Source organism: Nicotiana sylvestris, chromosome 2 (genome assembly GCF_000393655.2).
Source record: "Nicotiana sylvestris chromosome 2, ASM39365v2, whole genome shotgun sequence".
NCBI classification, from domain to species: Eukaryota; Viridiplantae; Streptophyta; class Magnoliopsida; order Solanales; family Solanaceae; genus Nicotiana; species Nicotiana sylvestris.
In genome coordinates this window covers 69,661,237-69,682,978 of record NC_091058.1, presented here as the reverse complement: position 1 = coordinate 69,682,978, position 21,742 = coordinate 69,661,237, and positions in this window count along the sequence as shown.

The following is a 21,742-nucleotide window of genomic DNA, read 5'->3' as shown; positions in this document are numbered from 1 at the left end:
CTCCTTTTGATAATTTTAATCAATTGGAACAACGCCCAATTCAAACAACTAACAAACTCAAAAAATCCTATTTTCGAAACCAAAGTTTTGAATGGTCTTCAATGGTCTTCTACTATTCAATTTTCATACATTGCAACCAGGTGACACAAGAGGAGAATAGAAAATATATGGCCCCTTGAAGCATATCTAGAAGATATGAGAAGAAGAGAGAGTGAAAGTAATAGTTGTGAGAACACAAATTTAACTCCATAGCTTTTAAAAGCAATGGTTGTAAGAACACAGATTTTGAATTTGCTAGTGCTTTCAAAATATGTACAATATAGACTAGGTCGGGTCAAACTTAAAAACATGAACCATTTTTTATTATGGTGTAAAGTCATGTGTATTTTCTTGTAATTCTTTCTTATTTAAAAGCCATAGCTATTAAGAAAACATGCTTCTATTTGTTAAATTATATTTTCAACAAGGACAACGCTTATCCGTAACAATGATCTAATTATGAAGTACGAGAGTATTCAATATGTACAATTTTTGGGGAAAGTAGATAATATTCTTGAGAGAGCTAGAGCTTATATCTCTCTCTAAAGCCTTATATATATATATATATATATATATATATATATATATATATATATAATTGTACGAACAAAGTCCCATATTGATAGCTGAAAAGATTGGAGCCTACATATAAGTTGTAGGGATTTCTTAATGGTGTGAGGCCTTTTGGGAAAAACCGTGGGGTCTGGCCTAAAGCGGACAATATCCTTACGAGCTAAGTTAGTTGCGGGCTTCAGTTGCCATAATACTATAACAAATGTGGGTGGCACACAGTGAATCTCGAAAATTGGCCCGTGAATCGTGATAATAGACCACGTGGAACTTAGTTCGAGGGGAAAATTATTGAGTGTGCTAACAAAAAAGTCGCACATTGGTAGCTGAAAAGATTGGGACCTTACATATAAGGTGCAATGGTGTGAGCCATTTTGGAAAAAAACGTGCGAACTTAGCTCAAAGCGGATAAAATTACATCATATTAAGGATGTGTTTGGTATAACAGAAAATACAAAAATAATATTTTCTTGGAAAACAAACAGTAATTTTACTCATTTTTTGGTGTAATTGGTACCAAATTAAGAGAAATAACTTCTCAAAAGTATTCATAATAATTTAGATACAATAAACATGAAGTCATAAACTTTTGAACCAACAACCATCCGAACCCACAAATTCCATAAACATCCAAACCGCTAAACTATCGAACCTGTAAACTTTATAATTTCTAAACCCGCAAATTTTGAAACACATAAACCTCCAAACTCATAACTTTGGAACTTGTAAAATTACTAACCTGTAAACTAAAAAATGAAAAAGACCAGAACTGAAAATATAAAAAAAAATATTTTTGCCCGAGAGGAGGGGGAGGGGTTAGTAGGATGGGTGGTGACGAAAAAGAAAAAAAACTGAAATGTAAAAAAAAAAGCCTTTTTGGAGAGAGGGGATGGGAGAGGTGGGGTAGGGGAGTGTGATGACCCGGCGAGTCATCTCATGAATTACCGCTCTGTTTCCCATATTTTTGCTTTTTTATGCTTCGTTATCCGTATTTTTTGGTATCGGGTTGGCTGGATCGAGTCCGGAATGAGTTTGGTGAAGTTTGAGACACTTAGTCTCTTTTAAGGAAGTTTAAGTTGGAAAAGTCAATTGGATGTTGACTTACGTGTTAGAGGGCTTGGATGTGAGTTCCGATGGTTCGGTTAGCTTCGGGAGGTGATTTATGACTTAGGAGTGTGATCGGAATGAGTTTTAGAGGTACGGAGTAGAATTAGGCTTGAATTGGCAAAGTTGATATTTTGGCGATTTCCGGTTGATAGGAGAGATTTTGATATAGGGGTCGGAATGGAATTCCGAGAGTTGCAGTAGCTCCGTCGTGTCATTTGAGATGTGTGTGTAAATTTTCAGGTCATTCGGACGTGGTTTGGTTGGATTTTTGATCAAAAACGGAATTCGGAAGATTTTTTAAACTTAGGCTTGAATCCGAGGTGTTTTAATTGATTTGATGTTGTTTGACGTGTTTTGATGATTGGAACAAGTTTGTATAAGCTATTAAGTTATGTTTGTGCTTTTGGTTGAGGTCTCGAGGGCCTCGAGGCGATTTCGGAAGGTTAACGGGAAGGTTTGAGACTTGTGAAAGTGCAGAAACTTTGCTGTCTCTGGTGTTTTCGCACATGCGGTTTGGGGACCGCAGTTGCGGCGCCGCACGTGCAGAAGATGAACCGCAGAAGCAGAGTGTTGAGATTTTTCCAGGAACCGCAGATGCGGTATGGGACCGCACCTGCGGAGTCGTAGGTGTGGATGGACTATCGCAGATGCGATTTTGAGACTTTAAGTGATTTCCGCAGAAGCGGAGGCATGACCGCAAAAGCGGTACCGCAAAAGCGGTTGGAGAGTCGCAGATGCGAAAATGTCTGGGCAGAACATATAAGTTATTCCATTTCGCGAAATTAAGTTATTTCACCATTTTTGGACTTCAGCTTGGAGCTTTTTGGGCGATTTGGAAGAGGGATTTCAAGGGAACTTCGTAAGGTAAGGATTTTTGGAATTAAAACACATTTCTATGGTAGTATTTCATGGACTAAGGCTGTAATTAAGGGAATTAAAGGGGCTAAAAATGGAGGATTATGGCTTGAGTTTAAGAGGCCTTAAATTGAGGATTTGAAGGGTCATTTGGACGCCGATTTTAGTGTTCTTGATATGAATAGACTCTTGGGGAGATGAGGAATCTATTAAAATTTCTGAATTTTGAGACGTGGGCTCGGGGGTCGAGTTTTGGTAATTTCGGGTTTTTTGGTATTTTTCGATTGTTTTCGCTTGGGCTTCGTTCCCTTGGCATATTTTGACGTCCTCGTTCTGATTTGGATAGATTCGACGTGCGTGGAGGCCGATTCGAGGGGCAAAGGCACCGCGGAGTAGTATTTCACCGGTTTGAGGTAAGTAACCATTGTAAATCTGGAACTGAGGGTACAAACCCCGGTATTTGACTTGTTTTGATAAATGCGGTGATGCACATGCTAGGTGACGAGCGTGTGGGCGTGCACCGATAGGGATTGTGACTGGTCCGTCCCGTAGCGACTATTAAGCCGCGTATTTAGTTTGGAAATATTATATTATTCCGTATTTTGGATATTTATACTGTATTATGGGTTGTATGCCATGTTTGGGGCCTTGTACCGACATGTAGAAACCCTTAGGGGCATTTTGACTGTTTTCCTCACTTTACTTACTAGAAGCATATCCTCAGTCATGTTTTACCTGTTCAAATGTTTAAAACTGGTTTTATTACTCTACTCCTAATCGTGAGGACTGTTTGGGCCGAGTTCCCTAATTTCTATTGTTGTGTCCGAGAGGCTGTGAAGTTAAGGACCGAGAGAGGTTGAGAACCAAATTGTGAGGATATTTGTATATATGTGAGCTATGAATCGGGTTGCATACCGTAACAATACTTATATGGATCAAGCTGCACACCGCAGCGATATATATACTGGATCGGACTGCACGCCGCAGTGATATGTATATTGGATTGGGCTACGCGCTGCAGTGATATGACGCTTGGGTTGTAGGATCCCCTTCGGAGTCTGTACACCCCCAGTGAGCGTAGTCGATTATAAATTACGGATCGAGCTGCACGCCGTAGCGGTTATTATGATTTATATTATTATGAGATACTAATGATCCGAGTGCTGAGAGTGAGTACTATGTGATGAGAGTCGAGTCACAAGTGACTGAGAGGCTGCCCGAGGGGCCATATTCTGAGTGATTCCTTGCCCGAGAGGCCTTGTTATGACGTTTTCACTGATTTCACTCTTCTTTTAAATAAGCCTCTGTTTGATATACCGCTAAGTATTTGATTTCAAATGTTTAAATTGGAAACGTGATTTTATAACGAAAACGGATTTTAAACTGTAAAGATGACCTGATATTCTGTTAATTATTCAGTTATGTATTTTTGAACTGCCCGTCACTGCTTTTAGTCCTTATTTACTCTAGTTACTTACTGAGTTGGCATACTCACATTACTCCCTGCACCTTGTGTGCAGATCCAGAGATTTGGGGTCGTGATAGGCGCCATCACAGCCAGTATTTGGGGTCGTGACAGAGAGAGAAAGGGGAGAGGGTTGGGGTTAGATGTGAGGGTAGGTGGAGTTTTTAGAAAATGTTTTCCTAACTTTTTATAAGGAAGTCATTTTTTTCCAATTTCAGAAAAATGGATATCTAGGACAATATTTTTCAAACTATATTTTGTGCAACCAAATAGTGGAAAATGAAAAAAATATTTTTCGAAAAAGATTTTCCGAAATCAAAACACAATGTAACACTTCCCTTTTTCTGATTATTCGCAACAAAATGTTTCTACTTTTGAATTATAATAAAATTTAGTAGCAAAACTTACTAATGCATGCATAGCATTAGTTTACCTGAAACTTAGAGAGTTTGGATTGGCTTAAAAGCTGGTCAAATCAGCTTAAAAAGCACTTTTGGGATTATTTGATAGGCTATAAAAGTACTTTTAAGCTACATACTTTTAAGCTAAAATATCCAAAACAAGCCAAAAGTAATAAGTTGGGCAACCCCAACTTATTGCTTTTTGGCTTATAAGCTCCTTATGTTTGATCAAGTAATTTACCTTACTATCCCTTTTACTTTTTCTAAACCCCAAAACTGCCCTTCTCTTACTATTTGAAGTGTCAGTTCTCATCACCATTTTTCAGTTTATCGTTGCTACTATACAACAACAACAACAACAACAACTGTAAGCACGTGATTTTTGCCCTATATGAGAATTACTCCCAAAAAATTCAAAATCAAATGATTTTCCTTGGTGTGCAATTTTGTGAGATTTTGTGATATTTTTGGATAATTATTTGTATTTGTCTGTGTTTGCTTATTTGTTAAATTAATAAAATATACAAAAATATGTCGCATTTTGCATGTAGGATTTAATTCTACAATTGTTAATAATTAAATTAGTTTTACAAATATTAAAAATTACAAAAATAGGCATCTTTTGCATTTTTAGCATTTAATGTCCAAATATACAATTTTATGCTTACTTATTACTTAATTGTGCGTTAATTGTTATTGGGAGTTACTTTGCACTTTTATAACTTAATTTAGTTCTTAATAATAATTTAAGTATTTTTATAATTTAGTTTTAGAAAATAAAAGAAGAAAAGAGAACAAAAATACAAAGAAAAATCGGATTGGGCCGCTTCTTCAAATTTCAACCCCAGGCCCAAATAATTGCCCAATCTTCCCCATGGCCCATTCCACTTCAGACCGGGTCGACCCGGTCCGCCCATTTAACCCATTAACCCAACACCCTTTTCTTCATTTTTTGTCCAACACAAAACAAAACAAAAAAATAAAAAAAACCCAAAAACCCTAAAACACTAACTCATCCGCCCCCCCTCTCATTTTTGCTTCTTCTTCTCCAAACTCCAAACAACCTTCATCCATGGCTGACCCTTTTGTTGCTGCTTCGTTTCCAAACGACCACCATCTCGCTAAACCAAAATAGTCCCCCGACGTCCGTCGTCGACCTCCCCGTCTCTTTCGCCGCTGCTTTTGCTGCATTTGCTGCTAGCTTTTGCTATGACCATAGATGTCGCTGCGTCTTCTCCATAGGTTGCTGTTGCGTCGTCTGCTCCGAGCTGCTGCTGCTGCGTTGTCCAAACTCAGTCACGTCCGAACAACCCCATCACCATAGCCGCTGCCTCATCGTCCAAACCACACCGTCGCCGCTGCTCCATCTCCTCCTCGCGTCCGAGCTGCTGTTGCGTCCATTTCTCTTCCGATGTTCAGCAGTAGTGGATGCTACTGCTTTCCTCTTTGCAGCATCCCAAACAAACCTACTACAGGCGTGAGGTCCATAGCAGTCCGAAAACCCACATAGCAGTCCAGTCGAGTTGGCGTACATGGATGAGTTTTGGTCGATGTCGTCGATCCCTGTTCGAGTTCGTCGTTGGTTGATCGTTGTTCGTTGTTGAGTCCGGACAGATTTATTCCCATTCGAGGTTCGTCGAAACAGTCCGTACATATTTCATTTCGATTCGGTTAGTAGTTTTTGAGTTTTATTTTGTCCGTATTTTTGTTTTGATATTTTCAAATCTAAAATCGACAAATGTTTGTTTTATTCATGTCTATCATTTGAATTAATTTTTAGTTCATGTGCTTTGTTAAATTAATTTTTCAGATTTCAAATGAAAGATTAATTAGTTATTTCATGTTTGTATTATTGTTTAAATATTTGTTAGTTTGTTAGATTCAAATTGAAATTTAATTAATTATTTCTTCAATTTGTTTCATGTGTTGTTATAATTTTCCAGAAATTATTAATGTTGTTTGAGTCATGTGAATCCGTCATGTTTGTTGCTTAAAAACAGATTTAATTCATGTTCATCTTTGTTTGAAGTTCATGTTTAAATCCAGTGATTTAATGTGAGTTTATGTTTGTTTGTGATTTGTTGATTTAATTTGAATCATGCATATTGTTGTTTGTATTGTTGTGTTTTTGCTCATACATTCATGGTCTAAATTAACCAGGATTGGTTCCCGATATGGTTAATTCATTCCATTGATTTTGAGTTGTGTTGTTCATCGTGTTCATATAATTGTTGTTGAAGATTGTTGAGAAATTGGTCATCTTGATCATATTTTGGTCAAGTTATGATTAATTGATTGTTTAGAGCAGAGGGGTAATTTGGTAAATTGCATTGCATTCGGGGGTAGATTTGTAATTGCAATAAGGTCGGAGGGGTAGTTTGGTAATTGAACATTATTTTGATTCTTTATGTTAAGCATGGGGGACAAATATAATGGGGTGGGGTTTTTGATGTACTTGTTTAATATAATGGGGGACAAGACAAAACATAATGGGGAGGAATCTTGTACTTGTTTAATGTAGGCATGGGGGACATATTGTAATGGGTTGGTAATATAGAAGAGAAAATTTAGGAAGAAGGGTGGAAAAAAAGAGAGGAAAAACTAGATAGAGAGAAGAAAAAAAGAGGGGGCGGAGTGAGAAGTATACACCCGATATACATTCTGGATACACTGAATATACAGGGGCAGAATTCATTTTGGAGAGTTTTGAAGTTGAAAAAGAATAGTTACTGCTTCATTGCCTCGCTTAAGATCTGAAATAGTCAGAACCTTCCTGCCTTTTACTTCTTCTCTATACTTGGAGTCGTTTATAGTCTCCTGGGTTTTCTGCTATTCCTACTGTACTGGTTTGCGGTGTTGCTGAATCTGCTGTTGCTGTGTTATTACTGCTGCTGACTTCTCCTTCTTTTGTTCTTGTACTGCTGTTTCCAGGTACACATTTGTACAATCTCGGCTTGAAGCAAAAATGAAATATTAATCAGGCTTTGTTCCTGTTGAATTCCTCCTGTTTAGATTTGTGGTTGAATATAATTTTTCTTTCTTTGTATAAAGATGTAGTTGAATGATTAATGAGTAATGAGGTTGCATATGTATAATTTCTTCATCTAATAATGTTAGTTTAAATTAATCAGAGAATAAGTAATCTGTTTTGATATTATTGTGTATCTCTCTCATGTTCTAGCATTAGTAAATAATAGAATGTAGAATGAAAGCAGTTTTTCCTTGTACGAACGCGATCACAATTTTCCGTTCACATTATTCGTAACTTAATAACTGATAAGTTACGTTTGCAGCATGTAATTAATTAAGAAATTTCCTTTTTTTTTAGAGACAAACTTAATAGAAGAAATGTAGTCACTGTAGGTTTATCCTTTTAAATAAAATGAGACGAGCCTCGCCAAATAAAATGCACAGATTGCGGGGCCCTCACAAAATGTATGCTTTAATTACTTAGAACTCGGGATCGGCCGTTTAGCAAAGTTCCACAGCCTTACCCAGAAATAATAATACGCTAATCGCTTTAGGCGCGTATTTTAATAATCTTACCTTCTTAAACTCGGGTGTGCATTTCATGCGACCCAAATCCAAATCCTAAAACATTAAATAAAAATATGTTCTGGATCGCGGGTGCATTTCATGTGACGCAATCCAAAGACATGTTTTAAACGATGTTCACATTCCTTTAAAAAATATAATAAAAGCGGTAAAAAGTTAAAATTTGCACATAAGTTCATATTTGTATAAAATCAGATAATCAAGCCAAATATAACAGTTGAGCGACCGTGCTAGAACCACGGAACTCGGGAATGCCTAACACCTTCTCCCGGGTTAACAGAATTCCTTATCCGGATTTCTGGTATGCAGACTGTAATATGGAGTCATTCTTTTCCTCGATTCGGGATTAAAATTGGTGACTTGGGACACCCTAAATCTCCCAAGTGGCGACTCTGAAATAAATAAACCAATCCCGTTTCGATTGTCCTTTAATTGGAAAAAACTCTCTTGTACCCTCTCGGGTATGGAAAAAGGAGGTGTGACAGCTCTGACGACTCTGCTGGGGAATTTGGCCCAGAACCACTGATTCAGGGTTAGAAATTCGAGCTTAGATAAATTGTTATATTTGGCTTTATCTGATTTTTACATGTTTGAGCCTAATGTGCTAAATGCTGCTTTTACCGCTTTGATATTACGTGAACTGTATATAAACTGTGCCGAAACCCCTATCCTTTCTGAGTCTTCTAAATCATGAAGAAGGGCGTACTTCGTATGACTTCTTTTCTGTATAGTGTCAAATCCCAATTTAGAACGAGGTTCGGACAAGTTGCTAAGCCGGTGAAGCTTCTGTATTCCCGGTACGCTACCCCCCCTCGGCTCGAGCTGTCCGCTCGGGTAAGCCAGGTCTAGAACAAACACCCAGGTTCTGAACCTAGTATAACAAAACCACATGTCGGATCCCTAGTAGGAACGTTTGTTTGCATCACGTGCATCTGACTTTGGAGGCTCAACACAGGGGTTGGGTCTGTCTAGGACAGGTGCACCAAAAATGAAAATGACCATCCTGATGCATCTTACTTGTTACTACGCGCATTAATTTGATTTGGACTTGTGTGTTGACTGACTTATGAATATTAGAAATAATATTTCGAAATTGAAAAAAAAGGAAATAGCGGTTAGAGAATTGATTGTTTATTTTTGAAAAAACCAAATGCCCAAATACTGTCAAAACTTTGCCGAAATTTTGAGAAATGAAAAAAAATGTCTTATTAGTTTGTTTTATTAAAAGCAAAGAAAAAATAGAAGAAAAAAATCGTTGTCCTGTCTTGTTGTTCAAAAAAAAAATAGAAAAAATAGTTTGTCTTGCCATGAAAATGAAAATGAAAATGAAAAAGAGTCTTATCTTTAAAAAAAATGTTTTTTATTTTTGTTTATTTGTTTATGAAAATGTCAAAAAATAAAAAATAAAAGAGTCGGGCGTTGAAAGCGGTTTCATTATTTGTTAAATATATATATATATATATATATATATATATATATATATATATATATATATCCAAAAAGTTTTTCTTTATTTTCAAAAATATATATATATATGTTTAATTGTTGCAAAAAATATTTGTCTTGCCAAAAAGTCTAGAAAAGTTTCTTTATACCCCCAATTTTCAAGAAAAATCCAAAAATATTTTCCATTATTGATGTCTTTAGAAAATCTTTTCTATTGTTCTTTTAAAAAAAATAAGAAAAAATAAAAAAAAATATTTTCTTTTAATTTCTTCCATAAAAAAATCCGAAAATATTTTCATTCTGTTTTATTTTCAAAATTGAAAAGAAAATTCAAAAAAATATTTTGTAGAAGCGTTTCTTTTATTAAAGGTAAAATTCCAAAAATATTTTCTTTCTTCTTTAGAATAAGAGAAAACAAATGAAAATTCAGACAAAAAATCTTTCTTTTACTTTTGAAATTCTCAAAGTTCAAATCAAAAGAAAAGGAATTCTTAAAAGTCTTTCTTTCAAAAAAGAAAATCAATCAAAAATCAAAAAAAAAATACTTCCTTTCTTCTTTTAAAGCAGTTCTTTCACAAATTCAAAAAATAATAATTTAAAATTAGTTTATTTACTTTATTCATGACGGCCCGAACTACGCGGGTTTGATTCTTACCGGATGTGAGATACGTAGGCAACCCTCATCGGGTCCAACCCCCTTTTGCTAAAAAAGCCAAAAACAAATAATAATAATAATAATAATAATAAAAATGTCATAAATAAGTCGGGTGATGTCCAACCCCACCTTTTGCTAAAATAGCCAAAAGCAAATAAATAAATAATAATACGAAGAAAAAAAACATGTCAAAATTTCAATTTTGTCATAAAGAAGTCGGGTGACGCTGTTTTATCAAGACATAGCCGAACGTTCCCGAAAGGGATGCCGGAAGGCTGACTTTGCATAAACAGCCACCTTTGGGTCATTTTTAAGACTTGGTCCAGTTGACCCCCACAGCCTAAAAATCTTCGTCCCCGAGACGTTGAAAGGCCGTGTTTGCAATATTGACTTTTCTAATTTGAAAAACGATAAAAAAAAGAGCTATAAATAAGTCAGGTGATGCTGTTTTGTCATAAATAGCCGAATGTTCCCGAAAGGGACGCCGGAAGGCTGACTTTGGATAAACAGCCACTTTTTGGGTCATATTTAAGATTTGGTTCAGTTGACCCACACAGCCTTAAAAGTCTTCGTCCCCGAGGCGTTGAAAGGCCGTGGTTGCAATATTGAGTTTTCTATTTTGAAAACAATAAAAAGAGTCATAAATAAGTCGGGTGATGTTGTTTTTGTCAAAAATAGCCGAATGTTCCCGAAAGGGGCGCCGGAGGGTTGATTTTGTATAAACAGCCACCTTGGGTCATTTTTTTAGAATTTTGGTCCAGTTGACCCACACAGCCTTAAAAGTCTTCATCCCTGAGGCGCTGAAGGGCCGTGTTTGCAACACCACGTTTTCATTGTAATTTGAAAAAAACAAACAAAGAGTCAGCGGTCAGGTGAATACCGTTTGAATTTTTTTTTTAGTCAAAAATAAGTCGAGCCAGCTTCGGCCGCGTCTTAAACCGTTCTTGCCGAAATAGCTTTAGAGTATCTTTCAGTTGTCGAAAGGTTATTTTCGTAAAAGAATGGACAAGTTTGTAAAGTGTCAAAATAATCCTCCCCGGCCTCAAATTCATGTGAAATTTGGAGGGGGCCACGCTTGCAAAAAATAACCGTTCGGTTGCATTTGTCAAACGGGGAAAGGAAGCTGGCCGTTTGTTTTTGAGTTTGTAAATCTTTTGATTAGAACATGCGGGTTGTTTGATTTTCAAGTTTGTGGGTCATCTTTAAATCCTTGAAACCCAGTTTGTTTTAGTATGAAAATTGAAAAAAAAATGTTCATTATTGTTTTTCTTTTATTGGTCCGAACTACGCTCGGTCTGATTCATGCGGGGTCATGATACGTAGGCAATCTCCATAAGATTCGACCACCACTAAAAAAAAGATAATAATAAAGGAATAAAGGAAAGTGGGGGAGATTTTCAGAGGGGCACAATTGTCTAACTGCTTAGGTGTATTCCATCTCGGATATATGATTATCTGTCAAATGCCCTAACACTAACGTAATGCCTTCCCTTTGCTGTGTTCATATATAGAAAAGTGGTTGGTTGTGGTAACTCCTCCCTGCAATGCAAAGTCAAAGGACGATGACTCAAAACCACAGAACCGAGTGGGTCGGTACTGATGACCGACAACAATTGGTCGAATGGAACAACGAGTTGGTAAAAGAAGTGAAAATGCTGAGGCTGCACGTGGCAGACATGTATCAGGCATGGACGACTGGGAGCGCACCACCCCCTCCACCGCCAAGCTTTTTGAACTCTGTCTTTACCCAAGCACCCAATACCATAACGGAAGATCCCCCATACTCTCCATACCAACCCACTTATGGCAGTTTTTCCAGCTACCCGAGTAGCTCCATCACTCGTCAACACTACCACCCTCCCCAACGCTACTATTCTCCACGAGATTCCCAAGGACGGACTTCACTGTACAAATACCCAGCTCCACAAAAGGCCTATCCACCCTCACAAGCCTACCGAAAGCCCCCTGGATCTGGTTTCCGGCCCAATAAAGCATTTAGGAATGAGAGGTTGCTGAAACGAGAAAAGGCTATCACCCCTATCGGAGTATCTTATGCAAGTCTGTTCGAAAGGCTAAGTCATATTGGCCTGATGGAGCCGCTCCCCTCATACACTCCAGATCCACGTGCAAGAAACTTTGATCTGGCAGCACGATGTGCATACCACTCCAATGTCAGAGGGCACAACATTGAGAGCTGTCGTAATCTGAAAAGGGAAGTAGAAAAAATGATCCAAAAAGGGCGGATTGTGATCGATAACAGTGACATAGAGCACTCGAACCCTATCGAGAACTCGTTGACAGAGGTTGATGGTATTGAAGCTGGTAATGGTCTTGGCAGTATTGAGGCAAAGCTCAGTGGCTAAGATGCCAAGTCTGATAAGTGGGAGGACGCTCCGTTCCTTGGTTAGCAAGAGAGAAGCTTGTTGGTGGCTTATTTTGTTGTCATTTCTGTTGTATGGATTATTCTTAGGGTTGTAATCCGAATATCGTCTTGTGTCAAACCTTCCTTATCTTTCCAGTTTGTCATATCAATTTGTTTAAGTTTTGTCAAGGTTGTGTTAAGATTTTATTCTGGTTGTTTTGTTTGTTTTATTATTCAAACCATTTCACCGGTAGTCTAATACAAAAGCCGGTCTTTTATTGTTTCCAGTCATCTTTTGTTTAGTCCTTTTATCATTTTGTTCAGCGCCGATTCCAGTGACATGACATGCGCACACAGTTTGGGCCTAGTCTTAAAAGTTAATCATAAAACCCTGGGAAGGTGATCAAAGCATTTAAAGGAAATAAGAACGGTTTGAGATTATTTGGAGCCCGAGTCATGTGGAACTGGGGCAAGTTAAACACAAAGAAAACCGTTAAAGAAAGATTCGCCTAAATTGGCATGAGGGTCGTTCATAATAATGAGAATGAGAGTGTCGCCCAACGGTGCTTTAGAAGTGACAAATGAACAAACAGATGTTGAATATAATTGTCAAGTCCAGCACCATCAGAAGAGACTACAAATTTAAATTGTGTTGTTTGCACTTGGCATGTTTTGAAGACTGGAATGACGAAGGCATTTTGTTCTGCTAACTAAAACACTTTATCCTTCGTTTCCCTTTTTGAGCCTTATTTATTTTCTTTCATACCCCTCGTTCGGAATCAGTAGCAACTAAAAAAAATTAAAAAAAAATCAACAAAACGACAAAAGAAAAATGAAAAAAAAGAAGGAAAGAAAATCAAATTAAAAAAAAAGGAGGAATGGGGAACTACGTTTGACCTGATTCCTCAAAGAGGATACGTAGGTGCTTCACGGCTCGGTCATAGTTTTGAAAAATGAAAAAAAATCAATTAAGATATCCCCAAGCAAGAAACTGGGGCAAAGGTTGCGTTTGTTGTAAATAAATCTAATTCCGAAGGTTGTAATTAATAACCCAAAATCGATGCATTTTTGAGCCTTTAATACCCTTTCTTTCTAGCCTACCCAAAACCCACATTACGGTCCAAAGAAAGACCTTCCGATCAGTCTTCAAAAGATGCCAAGTCAGACAAATGAAGAGTCTTACCGGCAAACCTAACATTCTGTTCCACAGCAGAAAGGACTCTAATCTCCAACCGAAAGAGTCATACCGGCAACACTCCAAATCCCCAGCTGGAAAGTGATACAAATGAGAGAGTCTTATTGGTGAAAACCTTCACAGACACCATAAGGCGATGAAAGTTGAGAGAAAAACCAAAATGAGAGATGCTTGATAGTGAAAACCCTTCGGGCACTACAAGTCGAATAAGATTGAGAATCAGATGGGGAATTGCCAATTGAAGATCCTGAAAGATGATTGACGGCGAAGGATAGGCCACATGTGCGTGTCATGACCATTAGAGTCGGTATCTGCATTTGATAGGTTTTTATTTATAGTTTCTTTTGTTAAAGAGTCATCTTTTTCCTTTGTCTTTTTATTTTACTCCCTTTTATCTTTTTCCTTTCATAGAAAAATTCCCTAGTAGAGTCTATTTGGTCAGAACCAGTGGGAAATGACTTCAGAATAGGCCGTCAACTAGTACACCTAAGTGGTACAAGGAACAAGCGCAAAACCCGTGTCAAGAAGGGTATCCCCAGCAAGATGAGATTGATAAAAGGGATGGGCCAGTGTCAGCAAATAATATCATCCCCAACAAGTTGTGGAGCACAGAGCAAGGAAGGAGAAAGGGAAAGCCATCCCAGTAGGAGTATCACAACCAACCACCATGTTTTAAACTAACAAATTTTGTTTGAAACAGGTAAAGGAAATGACATTGATGCCAAAATGCACGCCGCAAGGGATATTATCAAACTGGGGCAGAAAATTTTCTGGAAGTCAGGTACCCATTTGGGGAAAAGTAAAGATAACACCAGTCTCAAGAAAGTGGTCTTTAAACCAGTGTGCCCCCAACGTAATAAGTTTCAATGGAGGAAGTTGTTCCCCAGCAAAGGAATCAGAATCCCCCAGCAGTGTTATCCTCGACAGCTTTATCCCCAGCTGATGACATTTTACCCCCAACAGGTAAGTAGGTAATTCCCCAACAGTATTGTCCTTAGCAATTTCGAGGAGTCCAACACAAGTTTGGTGAAAATCGGTATCCTCAGCGGTTCCTTTCGGGGAAGGGCAAAGCGAGTCTTAAGGGAGTTGGTCTTCGAAGGAAGAAGCTAAAAAAAAAAGAAAAAAAAAAGAAAAAAAAAGGGAAGTAGTTTGCAGGGGAATGAAACATCCTACTCAGCAGAGTTATCTTCAGCAGTGTTATCCCCAGCGGATCATCAAGATGTAGAAGCATCTTCGACAGATTTTTGACCGAATTTCAAGGGGTCGGACAACCCATAATGGGGAAGGAAGAAAGGGAAAATTCATCCCCAGCAAGTTTTCGAGGTAAGACCTTTTTCAAGTTTTTTTTTTATTTTTGGGTTCATCCGCCCTCGAATAGGATATTTTGGGTTCATACGCCCTCGAATAGGATATTTTGGGTTCATCCGCCCTCGAATAGGATCTTTTGGGTTCATCCGCCCTCGAATAGGATCTTTTGGGTTCATCCGCCCTCGAATAGGATATTTTGGGTTCATCCGCCCTCGAATAGGATATTTTGGGTTCATCCGCCCTCGAATAGGATATTTTGGGTTCATCCGCCCTCGAATAGGATATTTTGGGTTCATCCGCCCTCGAATAGGATATTTTGGGTTCATCCGCACTCGAATAGGATATTTTGGGTTCATCCGCCCTCGAATAGGATATTTTGGGTTCATCCGCCCTCGAATAGGATATTTTGGGTTCATCCGCCCTCGAATAGGATATTTTGGGTTCATCCGCCCTCGAATAAGATATTTTGGGTTCATCCGCCCTCGAATAGGATATTTTGGGTTCATCCGCCCTCGAATAGGATTTTATTTTCAAAGTTGTTGTTCATGCTAGGCGCCCACCTGTATAACGAGAGGAATACATTTCAGTCTTTAAATTTCTTGACAGGTGCCCACCTGAATAACGAGAGGAATACTTTTTGTCTGTTCTTTCCATATTTTAGGCGCCCACCTGTATAACGAGGAAATACATTTTGTGTTTTAACCAACAAGCGCCCACCTGAATAACGAGAGGAATACTTTTTTTTGTCTGTCCATTTCATACTTTAGGCACCCGCCTGTATAACCAGGGAATACATTCCACGCCTTTATCAATAGGAGACGCACTTCCTAAGATAAGTTTCACCAATAGGAGACGCACTTCCTAAGAATAATCTCACCAATATGAGACGCACTTCCTAAGTTTATTTCACCAACAGGAGACGCACTTCCTAAGTATAGTTGTACCCATAGGAGACGCACTTCCTAAGTAAGTTTTACCAATAGGAGACGCACTTCCTCAGAACACTCTTTCCCAATAGGAGACGCACTTCCTAAGTTTATTGCACCCACAAGAGACGCACTTCCTAAGTTTATTGTACCTATAGGAGACGCATTTCCTCCTAAGTTTAGTTTTACCCATAGGAGATGCATTTCCTACTAAGTTTACTTTTAACCATAGGAGACGCATTTCCTCCTAAGTTTAATTTTACCCATAGGAGACGCATCTCCTCCTAAGTTTAGTTTTACCCATAGGAGACGCATTTCCTCCTAAGTTTACTTTTACCCATAGGAGACGCATTTCCTCCTAAGTTTAGTTTTACCCATAGGAGATGCATTTCCTCCTAAGTTAAGTTTTACCCATAGGAGACGCACTTCCTAAGTTACTTTTACCCCAGAGGAGACGCACTTCCTGAATTAAGATTTCACGCATAGGAGACGCACTTCCTAAGTTAAAGATTTCATTAATAGGAGACACACTTCCTAAGTTTAGTTTACCCATAGGAGAGGCATTTCCTCCTAAGTTTAGTTTTACCCATAGGAGAGGCATTTCCTCCTAGGTTGTTGTTGAAATCAGGAGCCCGCCTGAAGAGAGGAGAGGCGTTTTATTTTAAAAGTTGTTTAAAGCTCGCCAACCTAAAGAAAGGATTGGCATTTTATTTTCAAAGTTGTTGTTGAAATCAGGAGCCCGCCTGAAGAGAGGAATGGCGTTTATTTTAAAAGTTGTTGTTGAAATCAGGAGCCCGCCTGAAGAGAGGAATGGCATTTATTTTAAAAGTTGTTGTTGAAATCAGGAGCCCGCCTGAAGAGAGGAATGACATTTATTTTAAAAGTTGTTGTTGAAATCAGGAGCCCGCCTGAAGAGAGGAGAGGCGTTTTAGTTTAAAAGTTGTTGAAATCTCGCCAACCTAAAGAAAGGATTGGCATTTTATTTTTAAAGTTGTTGTTGAAATCAGGAGCCCGCCTGAAGAGAGGAATGACGTTTATTTTAAAAGTTGTCGAAATCAGGAGCCCGCCTGAAGAGAGGAATGACGTTTATTTTAAAAGTTGTTTGTTGAAATCAGGAGCCCGCCTGAAGAGAGGAAAGACGTTTTATTTTTAAAAGTTGTTGAAATCTCGCTAACCTAAAGAAAGGAATGGCATTTTATTTTCAAAGTTGTCGAAATCAGGAGCCCGCCTAAAGAGAGGAATGGCGTTTATTTTAAAAGTTGTTGTTGAAATCAGGAGCCCGCCTGAAGAGAGGAATGGCGTTTATTTTAAAAGTTGTTGTTGAAATTAGGAGCCCGCCTGAAGAGAGGAGAGGCGTTTTATTTTAAAAGTTGTTGAAATCTCGCCAACCTAAAGAAAGGATTGGCATTTTATTTTTAAAGTTGTTGTTGAAATCAGGAGCCCGCCTGAAGAGAGGAATGACGTTTATTTTAAAAGTTGTTGTTAAAATCAGAAGCCCGCCTGAAGAGAGGAATGACGTTTATTTTAATCAGGAGTTGTTTAAATTAGGAGCCCGCCTGAAGAGAGGAGAGGCGTTTTATTTTAAAAGTTGTTGAAATTAGGAGCCCGCCTGAAGAGAGGAGAGGCGTTTATTTTAAAAGTTTTTGCCAACCTAAAGAAAGGAATGACATTTTATTTTTAAAGTTGTTTGTTGAAATCAGGAGCCCGCCTGAAGAGAGGAATGGCGTTTATTTTCAAAGTTGTTGAAATCAGGAGCCCGCCTGAAGAGAGGAATGGCGTTTATTTTCAAAGTGTTGAAGTTGGGAGCCCGCCCATATAACAGAGGCATACATTTCAGTATTTACCTTTCCAGTATTGAAGTTGGGAGCCCGCCCATATAACAGAGGCATACATTCAGTCTTTTCATTTCAAGTGTTGAAATTGGGAGCCCGCCCATAATAACAGAGGAATACATTTCTGTCTTTACTTTTCAAGCGTTGAAGTTGGGAGCCCGCCCATAATAACAGAGGAATACATTTCAGTCTTTACATTTCCAGTATTGAAGTTGGGAGCCCGCCCATATAACAGAGGCATACATTCAGTCTTTTCATTTCAAGTGTTGAAGTTGGGAGCCCGCCCAAAATAACAGAGGAATACATTTCAGTCTTTACATTTCAAGCGTTGAAGTTGGGAGCCCGCCCAGATAACAGAGGCATACATTTCAGTCGTTATATTTCGAGCATTGAAGTTGGGAGCCCGCCCAGATAACAGAGGCATACATTCAGTCTTTTATTTCAAGCGTTGAAGTTGGGAGCCCGCCCATACAACAGAGGCATACATTTCAAGATCAAGTCAGAGGACAATAAAACAGAGGGTTACAACAGGAATCCCCAACCAGAAACAATAAAAATCCCCAGCACCGGGAAGCAAAAGGTTGCAACAAGAGGTCCCAGCACAAATTCAAGCGCCTGAGTCAAAAGGAAGAAAGGACTCGTTTTGAAAGAAGCGGCTTGTGAACATTAAATCATGCCCAGCATAACAAATCTGATGAAGAAAGCCGTATCTCCAGAGGAACCGCCAAAAAGCTTAATGAAGAAAGCCATGTCCCCAGCGGACCGAGCAAAATGATGAAAACTGGTATTCAGAAGAGCAAAGGGCCAATATCATTCCCAAATTCAAGGAAGAAAAGCACCGGAGGAAACACAAGCCGACAAGAAAGCAAGGCAACAAGAACAAATTTCAGCCTAGCCTAGCTTCTTGTTTTCTTTTAAATACGGTGTAACAAGGAGATCGGTAAGCAGTGATAACAGCATGCAACAGCAGTAACATTGCAGTCCCATGGTAGTCCCAACTACCAAAACTTCCCGAACTACATTAACTAGATTCCCCTTTAGCCAGGGATATGTAGGAAACCTTTGAAGCAAAGGTTCGGTTAAATCTTTTTCAAAAAATGCTTCACACGGAGTACTCGGATGGGCAAAAATCGCTCGCTTTATCTTTGCACGAAAACCCTTCGTGTCTCCGGGCAAAGAGGGGCAGCTGTAAGCACGTGATTTTTGCCCTATATGAGAATTACTCCCAAAAAATTCAAAATCAAATGATTTTCCTTGGTGTGCAATTTTGTGAGATTTTGTGATATTTTTGGATAATTATTTGTATTTGTCTGTGTTTGCTTATTTGTTAAATTAATAAAAAATACAAAAATATGTCGCATTTTGCATGTAGGATTTAATTCTACAATTGTTAGTAATTAAATTAGTTTTACAAAAATTAAAAATTACAAAAATAGGCATCTTTTGCATTTTTAGCATTTAATGTCCAAATATACAATTTTATGCTTAATTATTACTTAATTGTGCGTTAATTGTTATTGGGAGTTACTTTGCGCTTTTATAACTTAATTTAGTTCTTAATAATAATTTAAGTATTTTTATAATTTAGTTTTAGAAAATAAAAGTAGAAAAGAGAACAAAAATACAAAGAAAAATCGGATTGGGCTGCTTTTTAAAATTTCAACCCCAGGCCCAAATAATTGCCCAATCTCCCCATGACCCATTCCACTTCATACCGGGTCGACCCGGTCCGCCCATTTAACCCATTAACCCAACACCTTTTTCTTCATTTTTTGTCCAACACAAAACAAAACAAAAAAATAAAAAAACCCAAAAACCCTAAAACACTAACTCATCCGCCCCCCCTCTCATTTTTACTTCTTCTTCTCCAAACTCCAAACAACCTTCATCCATGGCTGACCCTTTTGTTGCTGCTTCGTTTCCAAACGACCACCATCTCGCTAAACCAAAATAGTCCCCCGACGTCCGTCGTCGACCTCCCCGTCTCTTTCGCCGCTGCTTTTGCTGCATTTGCTGCTAGCTTTTGCTATGACCATAGATGTCGCTGCGTCTTCTCCATAGGTTGCTGTTGCGTCGTCTGCTCCGAGCTGCTGCTGCTGCGTTGTCCAAACTCAGTCACGTCCGAACAACCCCATCACCATAGCCGCTGCCTCATCGTCCAAACCACACCGTCGCCGCTGCTCCATCTCCTCCTCGCGTCCGAGCTGCTACTGCGTCCATTTCTCTTCCGATGTCCAGTAGTAGCGGATGCTACTGCTTTCCTCTTTGCATCATCCCAAACAAACCTACTACAGGCATGAGGTCCATAGCAGTCCGAAAACCCACATAGCAGTCCAGTCGAGTTCGCGTACATGGATGAGTTTTGGTCGATGTCGTCGATCCCTGTTCGAGTTCGTCGTTGGTTGTTCGTTGTTCGTTGTAGAGTCCGGACAGATTTATTCCCATTCGAGGTTCGTCGAAATAGTCTGTACATATTTCATTTCGATCCGGTTAGTAGTTTTTGAGTTTTATTTTGTCCGTATTTTTGTTTTGATATTTTCAAATCTAAAATTGACAAATGTTTGTTTTGTTCATGTCTATCGTTTGAATTAATTTTTAGTTCATGTGCTTTGTTAAATTAATTTTTCAGATTTCAAATGAAAGATTAATTAGTTATTTCATGTTTGTATTATTGTTTAAATATTTGTTAGTTTGTTAGATTCAAATTGAAATTTAATTAATTATTTCTTCAATTTGTTTCATGTGTTGTTATAATTTTTCCAGAAATTATTAGTGTTGTTTGAGTCATGTGAATCCGTCATGTTTGTTGCTTAAAAATAGATTTAATTCATGTTCATCTTTGTTTGAAGTTCATGTTTAAATCCAGTGATTTAATGTGAGTTTATGTTTGTTTGTGATTTGTTGATTTAATTTGAATCATGCATATTGTTGTTTGTATTGTTGTGTTTTTGCTCATACATTCATGGTCTAAATTAACCAGGATTGGTTCCCGATATGGTTAATTCATTCCATTGATTTTGAGTTGTGTTGTTCATCGTGTTCATATAATTGTTGTTGAAGATTGTTGAGAAATTGGTCATCTTGATCATATTTTGGTCAAGTTATGATTAATTGATTGTTTAGAGCAGAGGGGTAATTTGGTAAATTGCATTGCATTCGGGGGTAGATTTGTAATTGCAATAAGGTCGGAGGGGTAGTTTGGTAATTGAACATTATTTTGATTCTTTATGTTAAGCATGGGGGACAAATATAATGGGGTGGGGTTTTTGATGTACTTGTTTAATATAATGGGGGACAAGACAAAACATAATGGGGAGGAATCTTGTACTTGTTTAATGTAGGCATGGGGGACATATTGTAATGGGTTGGTAATGTAAAAACAAATCTGAAAATTTCGAAAATTTTGCTATAAATAGAAGAGAAAATTTAGGAAGAAGGGGTGGAAAAAAAAGAGGAAAAACTAGATAGAGAGAAGAAAAAAAGAGGGGGCGGAGTGAGAAGTATACACCCGATATACATTCTGGATACACTGAATATACAGGGGCAGAATTCATTTTGGAGAGTTTTGAAGTTGAAAAAGAATAGTTACTGCTTCATTGCCTCGCTTAAGATCTGAAATAGTCAGAACCTTCCTGCCTTTTACTTCTTCTCTATACTTGGAGTCGTTTATAGTCTCCTGGGTTTTCTGCTATTCCTACTGTACTGGTTTGCGGTGTTGCTGAATCTGCTGTTGCTGTGTTATTACTGCTGCTGACTTCTCCTTCTTTTGTTCTTGTACTGCTGTTTCCAGGTACACATTTGTACAATCTCGGCTTGAAGCAAAAATGAAATATTAATCAGGCTTTGTTCCTGTTGAATTCCTCCTGTTTAGATTTGTGGTTGAATATAATTTTTCTTTCTTCGTATAAAGATGTAGTTGAATGATTAATGAGTAATGAGGTTGCATATGTATAATTTCTTCATCTAATAATGTTAGTTTAAATTAATCAGAGAATAAGTAATCTGTTTTGATATTATTGTGTATCT